This window comes from Quercus robur, chromosome 4 (assembly GCF_932294415.1).
Source record: "Quercus robur chromosome 4, dhQueRobu3.1, whole genome shotgun sequence".
Lineage (NCBI taxonomy): Eukaryota > Viridiplantae > Streptophyta > Magnoliopsida > Fagales > Fagaceae > Quercus > Quercus robur.
Window position 1 is genome coordinate 69,483,250 of NC_065537.1, and position 11,052 is coordinate 69,494,301.

General features: G+C 33.4%; 1 long non-coding RNA gene across 3 annotated transcripts; it reads left to right on the forward strand.

Annotated features, from left to right (window-relative positions):
• The first annotated feature begins 251 nt into the window (after positions 1–251).
• Positions 252–8,155, forward strand: LOC126723500 (uncharacterized). Of its 3 annotated transcripts, none has more exons than XR_007654342.1 (6): positions 252–455; positions 1,345–3,009; positions 3,141–3,208; positions 5,083–6,522; positions 7,016–7,111; positions 7,353–8,155. It is a non-coding gene; the product is annotated as an uncharacterized LOC126723500 (long non-coding RNA). The 3 variants fall into 3 exon arrangements; XR_007654344.1 differs by having other exon boundaries at positions 5,083–5,297; XR_007654343.1 differs by lacking the exon at positions 3,141–3,208.
• Positions 8,156–11,052: the final 2,897 nt, after the last annotated feature.

An 11,052-nucleotide genomic window follows, 5' to 3' on the forward strand; every position in this document is an offset into this window, starting at 1 on the left:
CAATTGTCCTAATTTGATGGCTTTACCAGAGTGGATAGGCAACCTCACATCACTGGAAGAGTTTATAATTCGCAGATGCCTTAATCTGACATCATTGTCTCAAGGGATTCATGGTAACACCCCGGTTGTTAATTGTAATTTGGAAGAAGCTTGATGGGCAGATTGGTAATTTTACTTGCAAGATATTTTGAGGACAAGCTTGGAAATAGGTTTCATCCACTTAAGTCACCCCCCCCCCCCTCCCCCTCACTTTCACATTCACGTGTCTCCCTCTCTCTCTGTCGAGCTGCCACCCCTCTCCCTTTCTCTTACTCGAATTCCTCTCTCTCTCTCTCTCCCCACGGTCTTCCACTAAAACTACTTCAGCCATGAGTTCCTTTCAAGCCATCACCACCGGTTGTGAAGAAAAGATTTGGGCAAGAGAGGGACCCTTTTGGCCAAGCAAGGAATATGAGGTAAAATTCCTATTTTCCTAACAAAACTAAGTAAAATCTAGCTATGGAGTTTATGCTAGAGCAAGCTTATTGGGTCTATGTAAGAAATTCTTTTTGGAATGAAAAGTTTGGTTTGGTTTGGTTTTGAGTCATTTGGCTCTATTGTTCACCTAATTACGATTTTGTCTTGGGTAATGGGTTTTGGAGGTCTTGGAGTTGTGGAGAGCTGCGCATGTGAAACTTTGATGGTTTGGGTGCTATGAACTTGCTTTAAAACAAGTGGGTAATGAAAGTATTTAACCATGAAAGTTTAAGTTCCTTGAGGTTATGCTTTTTGCGTACCAAGTGTTTGATATTTTACCTCATTGAGTTATGAGGTTGGATTTAATTGCTTATAGTTGTTTATTCAATTCAAAGTTGGACTTTGTGAGGTATATAATGAGTTTTAGAACTTTGAAAGTGATTTGATGATGTTATAGTTGATCCCTAAATGATGTAATATGTATTGACATTATTAATACATGAGTTAGTGTAGCACTTAAACATGGTTGTTTTGTGGTGAACACTTGGAAATTTATAAAAATTATTATAATGGCTTGGTTTTATTAGTTAGTACCCAAAATAAATTCTTGAGACTAGCTACCTCATTTTTTTTAAAAGTGATGTGTTATGATATTTAATAAATGCATATTGTTTGCAATAGTTATTAAAATGCTTTGGTTGTGTTTTGGTCCTTTGGACCATTTGTATGCTTGTTCGTTATCCTTTGGGAATAAGTGCTTTTAGATAGTCAAGTTAAGCTCTATGCCCTCAATTTGATTTTAGGGGACATTTTCGATCTATGGAGACAAGCTTGATAGCAATTTGTGAGGGGCATTATTATTGATAGGCTTGACCATTTTGCTTCTAGGTTCCGAGATTTTTGATGATGGACCTAGTGATGGGATTGGTTGATTTCATGGTGCTCGGTTGAGGTAAAATTGGTTGGCATCCTGAGGTAAGTAGCTCTTTAATGGGATTTTTGGAAAATAACCATGTTGCATAAACGTTATTTTTGGGTCAAACACATTTTGGGAAATTATTTGTGGGATTATGTTTTCTTAAAAAGTATTGTGTTGTGACCTTATTGTATATGACTATTTATGAAACATGCATCATATTTGGTAATGGGAATAGGGAAATGCATGATTTGTTAGATTGGAAATGATAAGCATCTTTTACAAAATTCTTGGTAATGAATTTTATGGATTTATTGCATTATTTGCAAATTCTAAAGATGCTTTATCTTGACTTGTGATATTTGGGAAATTGATAGAAAATCTTATTGACAAGAAACAATTTTGGAAAACTTGAGAACCTTGTGAATATATTGGATACTTCAAAGGTTTTTGTGAAACTACTTGGAAATGAACTGTGTTTTGAATTCATGTAATCTGTGAGCTCTTTATGTTTTACCCTTGTGCCGTGATGTGTGATTACCTGGTGATTACCTAGCTAGATACTATAGTTTATGTGACATTGGTATCTTAGCACCTATCTTTGTGACGGCATATGAGTTTCGTCTTTGTGACGACAGATTAGTTCCGGCTGTGTGTTGGCGATGAGTTCTGTCTTTATGATGGCAGAGGAGTTCCATCTTTGTGATGACAGATGAGTTCCGTCTTTGTGACGGCGTTGTCACGTGGCATTGGGTTGGATTTTCGGGTTTTGGAATGGTGTTTTGATAGCTCACAGTAAATAGTATGTAGTTTCATGTTAAAATATTTTGAGAAAGCTTGGTGCTACATCGTTTAAATCATTCTTGTCATTTTACCAATGAAAATGGATTTTCTTGATTTTCATGGAAATTCCCAAATTATAACATGTTTTGTAAAATGTTCATTATCATGAAACTTGCATTTCCCCCATCCCCATTAATTGTGCTACTTACTGGGTTTTAGCTCATCCCAATCTCCAACAGTTTTATAGATAAATTAGCTACACGTCGGGCATGGAGCTTAATTTATTGGTGGTGATTGGAGGGCTATATTAAATTGGGAAACTTGGGCCATAAATGGTTGATGACTCACTCTTGTAAAGTTCAACGAGATCAAAATTAATTCTACTGGAGGTTGGATACTTGAGGTTGTTAGCCTTGGGTCTGGTAGGCCTAGATTTTCTATTGAGGTTGCATACCTTAGAGAGGATTGTGACTTTGTGTTTATTTATTTGGAGCATTGGATTGTTAAGTGTATATGGAGACACATGATTTGTAGTTTGTATTGCTTGTAAATGTGTCATAGAGCTCTGACTTGTATTGTGGAGAGATCAATATATTTATTTACTTCGTCAATGGAAAAAAAAAAAAAAAATCCCATACAGGTTCTCTTGAAGGCTCAGTTTTTCATGCTTTGGACCCTTTTGGGTTTGGGGCGTGACATTCATGATCTCCCCTCTTTACAATGGCTGATGATTACTGGTTGTCCCATATTACGAGCAAGATGCCCGGGGGAAATAGGTGAAGATTGGCCCAAGATTTCTCATGCTCTAGTCTTGAGATTATGATGATGGAGGCGGTGAGAAACAAGTTGTTCAAGTATGTGTCTATCTGTTAATCACAATTTTTCATAGAAAATAAAATAAGGATGCTTTTAGATTTTTTCTTCTTTATGTTTTTGAGAGTTGTGATATTTTGGGGACTTCTCAGTTATTTGACTTCTCATGCAGAGAATAGACTTGGGCTTAAAAATTCAGACCTATCTAAAATTTGCAATTGGGCAATATAGAAGTCAGCGGTAATAACGTTTTTCATTTTTTTTCCATTCCTGTCATCAAAATTTTAATTAGACACATTGTTTTTTAAATTTTTAGGAAAAGAAAAAAGAACATTGTAAATTCTTTGATTTGTTTTTTTTTTTATTCTAATGATTTATATCTTTGTACCTAAAACTGTGGTGATGTATTGACATATATGGTTGATAGTGATAATTTCAAAATCAGAGTCAGATAATTATCACTTTGAGGAGATGACTTTACTAGGCAACTAACACTGCAGACTTGGTTTATACTTTGATGGGGAGGTGGGGCTATAAAGGTTTCCATTGTAGATTCTACTAAAACTAATTTAGGCAATTACAGATACCACCCCTGTGGAATACCCTTAAAACTAGCAACTATCTCACGTTTTATTTTGTGACACTTACCTCCCTTGTGTTTAGTAATGGACTAACAAACTAATGCTGTTAAGACAACGTGAATGCGCACAGCTTCTCTTTTTCCCCTACTTGACTAACTGCTCATCAAAGTAAATTGGGGTAGAATGTTCTTTTTATCAATTCTTTTCTAGTAAGTTCATTTGCCACATCATCAAATTCTGTTATTGATAAATGGAAATGTCTAATAGAGCAAACCACAAGGGAGGAAATTGTCACAAAATAAAGCACACGGTAGTTCCTTGTTTTAAGAGTATACCACCAGGATGGTATCTATAAGACTATAATTTGCCCAATTAATTTACAAATTCTCATATGAGCTAATCCATAAAAACAACAAATTCATTGAAAGTTTCCATCTGATTTTCATTTCCTATCTTCTGACTAAAAATTTCTAATTAGATTCTGAGTTTGTTCAAACTTTTTGAACAAAACTTTTGCTGCTTTATGGTCTGTTTCTTCTTTATCTGTTTTTATATCCAAGGTTTCTAATGCTCAGAGCAGTACACATCTAGGACTTTTTTGCTTTCCTAATGAATTTTTTTTTTTTTTTTTTTTTGGTGTGTGGCTTTGTCTGCCTCCTACAGCTGCTTGCAATCTTCCTTTCATCTTCAAATATTTCTTTAAACTTATATACTCTTTTTGAATATTCTTACCATCTCGTCCTTGTCCTGCCAAAAAGGAAAAGTTCTTTTTATTTTTTCAAAAAATTATGTCATTATACTTTTTTTCTTTTTGGTTCTTTTTCTATAAACGTTTCTTTTTTAAGAGAGGCTTCTTAATGTGTCGATTACTTGAGTAGATAAAACTGTTTATGAAAATACATTGCATGAATCAGCTTATCATGTAGGTATGCTCTTTTATATATAAACTTTAGAGGTTGAGCCTTAGTGCGATACAAATGCCTTCCATCAAAAGTGTTAGGTCATGGTTCTGGTTCACCATTCCCAAACACCCCAAAAAGTGGGGATTTTGTGTGTCGGGTACAGCTTTAAAGCTAATAAACCTATGGTTAGTTTTGAAATTGCATTGTCTAACCAATGACTTAAAATAATATTTTTTTTTGTTGTTTGTCATGATTCAACTAAAATATTTGTTTGCTTCCTCACGTGTTTATCTGAAGACTAACTTTGAAGTCAAAGAAGAATAGCCTGTTCAGAAAATTAAAAAAGAATACAGAGATCAATTAAATTAGATTGGATTTTTTACCAGTTTCTAAATTTGAAAGTACTAATTAAGATTTTTCTTTTGCTTAAATACTTGTTAAGACTTGAGGATACCTTCATTTTTCTTACTTTATTCAGGATACTTCTCTACCAATTGTTTTATGATGATTTATTAATGCTCAAAGCAGCAGCAAAGTTTAGGAACTTTTCATTTTCTATGTGGTTGGTGTTTCGTCTATTTCTCTACCTCCTAAAGCCATAGTCTTTGGTTCTTAACTTTTTGTTGTGCAGCCTCTGTCCAAGCATTGGGCAACATTGCACACGTTCTTTTCTTTAATGAGTTTAATCACTACAAGTATGGGGCATTGTGTGATGGATGGATAGAGTTCCTGGAGTTCTTTAAGTTAGAGATGTAGTATGGGTAAGGACGGTTGAGCCAAGACACGTAAGAGGAGTTTTATTAAATGTCCCAAAGATGGAGTAACTTGCTGCAAAGCGATGCAGAGGTAAGCCAATTCTTGTAGACCATATTAGTTATTCTTACCTAATCATTTTTGTGCCAACTGCCAAAAGACTACATAGGAAACCATATCAACATTCTTCTTGTAGACTATTTAGATGCTAATGTGCCACTCATCTAATAATATATGGTTTAATTGGCTGGTTCTATATTATCCAATGCTGATCTCACCAAGGGAGGAGTAGCTTGATACAATCCTACTCTTTACCACTTGCCCTTGATTTTATTCTTTTCTAATACTAAAAGACAAGCATTTTCTTACAAAAATGAGTGGAAGTTGTTTCCAATTTTTGATAGTTTTGTGTAGATGTTTCTGTTTGAATTGAAGGTTGTTTCTTTTGTAATTATAACCAGAAATCTATGCAGTATGTGAAATTACGCATTTTAAACTAGTTCTAAGTGTTGGCCTTTTTTGTGATTTGGAAGCTAAAATTAAGGACCACTAAATGATTAATCAATTCAAAGGAAGGACTCCAGTGCCAAAAGTGCATGTGTCAAACCAACTCAAAGATGCAGTTGGTAGAAAGTAAAATGGTTGAAAATAATTGTAAATGTTTGCCTTAACATACATATAGAAGTAGGTGGGAATGATCTAGAGATTTGTTTCCAGGAAAAAAGTTTTACCCAATGTCAAAGTGTCTCTCAACTTTCCTATTAGGATAATTTGAAAATCACTTGCTTAAAATTTTACATGTCACTGGTTGGCTGAATATTAATTTAAGGTACAAAGATTTTCTCAATTTTCCCAAAAGGAATCTTCCCTGGAGATGTAGTTCTATATTTAAGAACCAAATCATACACCAATAACTAAGTCATTTTCATGACTTTCATGTTATCCAAATCTGGGGTCTCTTGTTGAGTGATTTCAACATCTATTACTCTGCAAATACGTTCACAACTTCACTTTCAATTTTGTTCTAGTTCAATGCTTTCTTGGAGTGACCAACAAGCTCATCTCAGTTGAATCCTTGTAATCTCAGATGCCATAGTATGGTATCATTGCCCTCATTAAGGGCTTAGTTGCATCGCACTCTCACCACTTTAAGGAGATTGTGAATCTCCCGTTGTCCCACCACTTACTAGAAAAATACAAGGATTGAATAGGTATATGATGGCTAAAATCCCAAATTTCTGCAGGAAGGAAAAAAAAAAACATATGATGGGACAGATTAATATCCTTTTGCTAAAGAAATATACCCAAGATTCTACAGGTATACTAATTAAGCTGCATCCTTCACAAGTTATGAAATATCATCATGTTCTTTGTTTTCTTCTTTTTCTTTATTCATCTGTTTAAGTGTTTTCTTTTTTTAATTTTAATTTTTATAAATTAAAAAAAAATCTAACTACTGTAGAATGGATTGCAACACTAAACTATAAGGCTTAAGTATTGATACTATTCAATTTAAGTGCATGCTATAATCCTAAACAATGTGGTGATATATATTCCATTTCGGTTCACTCTTTTCTATTGTTTTGACACATTTGGTAGCCAAAACTACTTGATTTGACTATATACATTTATTTTTAACGAGTAAGCATTTTGTTAAAAAAGAACAAAAGGGGAACAACCCTAGTGCACCAGATGTATAGAAGAGATTTAAATTGCTTAATTTAATTATTTAGCTATAATCATGTGGGAATTTCATGTTTCTAAAATGTATGATGAATACTTTGCCAATTTTTCTTTCTCAAACTATCAAGAACATGAATTGAGGAGGTGGTAATGGATCATAAGATTGCTGGTGCCCCAAATATTCTAAACTGGACCAGAAGGATCTCACCTCATTAGCTGCACAGGTTCTTAAATCCTTCAACTTCTATCTTGATCAGTTTTGCTCTTTTTTTGTTCTCTTTTAAGAGCTTTCAATTTTGTTGAATTTCTAAATTATGTGTTTCTATATATAACACAGAGGATAGTGTGGCAAAATTAAAGATGACTACAAAAATGAAGCATCATCTTTCAATAGATTGAGTAATACGCCTCACTTCAGTTGACATCATCTGCAAAAGTCTTACAAATTAAATTTTTTTTTTTCAGTTGATAACTTCAAGTGCAAGGCAAATTGGGACTTGCTCTGTTGAGATGGCTTTTGAGACTTCCATAACAAAGAATCTCTTTCGGTGTGCTGTTATCTCTACATAGCATGGTATTAGTCATCCTTGAAGTAGTCTTTCAATTCTACGTAAGGCTGCTTGGGATACCACAATATTCCAAGCCATGGGCAATTACATCTATGAGACTTGAACACTTACATTTTGTGCAGAGGCTAGGTGTGTGTTCATGTTATAGTATCAGTTTCCCAACAATCTTTCTACATTAGCATAAAATTTAGCAATCACATATCATAGAAAGGGCTCTATGTTAGTTGGGGTCCCTTTCATCATGTCCTTTATCATCAACTGCCTTCCTCTGTGCTTGGCAACATTACTCCACATTGGTGCCTGTTTGGATTGCCACCTGTAGTGGCTGGTGATTCACTGATCAAAGAGCAGATTTTGGAGAGATTATTCATCAATCTAGTGGTTGGTGAATCACTGATCAAAGAGTATTATTAAGTAGCTATCCTTGTGGAGAAGTACTAGTCATCTTCGACAGTTTTGCTACATATATGAGGACAGTTGAATGTATCTTTTCATTTCGTCAGGAAAGTTGAATTTCCAATTTTCAGCATGTTGAATACTGCATTGAATATTTCATTTCTTAAGTTTATGATTTGAGCGTCCAGCTTTGTGTGACAATTTTTTTTGTGGATCAACTTATTTTTCCTACTTGGATTTGATTATAATCAAGGTGCTCTTTGTACTTGTATTCCGATTAATATTGAGTAAATCTTTTCTTCTTCTTCTTCTTCCTTTTTATTTTTATTTATTATTATTATTTTTTAACAATTGGGGATAAAGATACTTACCATGACCTCTCCCAACCCCTGCAAAAGTGGGAGCTTTGTGCACATGGTACAATGTTTACGATAATGAAATAAATCCTTTTGAAATAAATTCGACATCTCAACAAACTGAAGGAATTTAAGCAATAAAAATCTTTTTGCTTTTAAAATTATTGAGCTTTTCTTGTAACATGTAGTATCTAGTGAACCATCTTGTCAATAATGTTTCTTGCTTTCTTGTTAATGCAATTGGAATTTGTAGTGCACTATCAATTTGTATAAATGAATTGTGTATTGCATGTGTCCCTCTCTTAGAAGCAAAATTATTCTATTTAGAATTGCATGGTGCTAAAGTGAAATAGCAAATTCCAATTTTAAACTTGGTTTAATTTTTATCCTCTTAGATTTGAGATTGTTGGAACTTGCATAGAACTTATTCGCTCCATTTTTAGCCTTATTTTATTTCTACGTGCTCCTATACAATACAGTATGGACAATCAAAAGTTACTGAAATTCAAGACAGTCAAAAAGAATTATTTTTAAGAAATTTTTTCAACTAGAGTTCTGCATTCTGCATGTAATCTTCCTATTATCAAATATCTTCTTAGGAGCATGGTTCTAACAAAATGCTACCGTGTTTTCCTACATGTAAAATATGTTGCTCTTGGCTGGATTAATTTGAAGCCTAGACCATAGGTAAAACTTATCCAAAACATTCTATATAGCAAGAAAAGATTCATCCCCTTGTCATAGTTTATGAATCCCTTAGAAGCAGCAGTTCAAAGAAACATTGAAGTAAACAGTACATCTTGGGGACATTGTTGACCTTGCAATCGCTCTGTGAAATGGCTTTGGAAATACAATTGCAGTGAGCTTATGACTACCTTGTTCCAATTCCCCTCTAAATAAAGGCTGCTTGATTTGGACTAATGACATAATGACTAGTAACTAGCAACTTTGCTATTGCCTTTGTAATTTGTACACAATATTGCAAGATGATATTGACATGAACTCAAGCATAAATGATTAACTAGGCCCCTCATTTTGGAACTAGAGTTACCTTTGTTGCATTGATCTCATAATTTACTTAATTGGAAGGAAAAAAAGGCTTGTGTGAAATCAAACTTTGTGACCATCACAGCAAGGAGCTTTCAAAACTTTACTAAAAAGATAGTATTATTAGTCTCTTGCAATCGGAAAGGATTTCTCTTCAAGTTGCTATCTTCTTGAAGGTTTTGCCATTTACAAAAAAGTTTTAAAAATTTCTGTTCATTTTATAATTTTTCAAAGGGACCATGGTAGACTACTGTAATTTCAGTACAATAATCTGTTATATTTGATAATCTACTCTCACCCAAAACATTTCCAAATGAGTTGAAAACTTTCATCCTTCTTAACATTTTTGCCATAACCCATGCATCTGCTGCAAAATTTTAGCGGTCTGTGTGTTGTGTTCATTATCTTTCCCACAAGGACATGCCTCAACATCTTTTACAATTCAAAAAATGAAGACCCTTATTATGTGAGTGAGTCTGTTTAGTAGATATCAAGCCCCATAAGATTTGGTGTTTTTTTGTCAAGTTTTGTAGCCATTAAGCCAAATCCATCCCCTTAATCTAATGGTCATATATACTTGCAAGGCTTCCGACCCAACTACGGGATTGAAACCTAAGAATGATGTGGTACAAGAAATATACTTGTTAGTTAACGTTTTTTCATTGATGTCAAACTAAAATATTGCAAATCAGAAGAAAATGAAGAAAGAATAAATAAGTTGTGTCATAGATATGAAGAAGGTAAAACAATGCCTCATATATTCGGTCCAATTTGGTCCTGCTCAGTCTATTTTGGACTTATTGGGTTGCTTTTATGATTACAAGTAGAGTGATCTTTGTACTTGTATGCCATTGCCAATTAATGTTTTGAGTATTTTTTTTTTCCCATTGTGGGAATGTAATATTAGTAAATAAATATGAAAATATTCTAAGATATTTAAGAAATCAACCATTTTTATTATGTTTTTGGAATTTGTTTTTCAAATTTAGTGAGCTCTTACCTGTTCCATCTAGTGAAACATCTTGCCAATAATGCAATGATGTTTCTTGCTATTTATCTACCTATATATATTTGATAAAAGGCATCATTTGCATTTTATCCCATAAAATTATACGATATTTATATATATAATAATAGGTGAAGTTGAGAGAAACTCAAATTAGAATTCCAAATTAGAGTTCCAATTTTGCGTCATGTGTTCAAATTTATTTATTTTTAAAGAGTTTTATTTCTTAATTTTAGAATCAAATATGGGACCATATCATAAATATTCATCCAAGTGAGTTATTAAGTACAAAATCCAAAGAGTCTAGAATAAATGAATTGTAAAAAAAAAGTGCTTCACAATAATTATAAAAAAAAATGGAAAATTTAGATTTTATACCTGATAATATCCTTATAAATTTTTTTAAAGAGTTAACAAAATATAAAAATGACTATTAATAGTATTTAAATTATATATAGGAATTATATTATGCATCTTATTGTATATCTTTAAGTGTATCCATGCATACGCATGGGGTTACAAGCTAGTGAGACATAACAATAGAAATCAAAATTTGGGGTAATAGGTCTTTCCAAAGTACATAGTTTTGTCAAAATTAATCTTGTACCAGTCAGACTGCATTGGAACCCATTTTCTTTGCTATTGAGAATCACTATATGTGTGTAGGTTGTCTTTGAGGTATATATGAGCTTTGTAATCCTCATAGAATCTGGTTGCATCTTGTATAATGATCGACGTTTGCACTTCACTCACCGCATATATGTGTACATGTGTTTCAATGGTACCAAAGC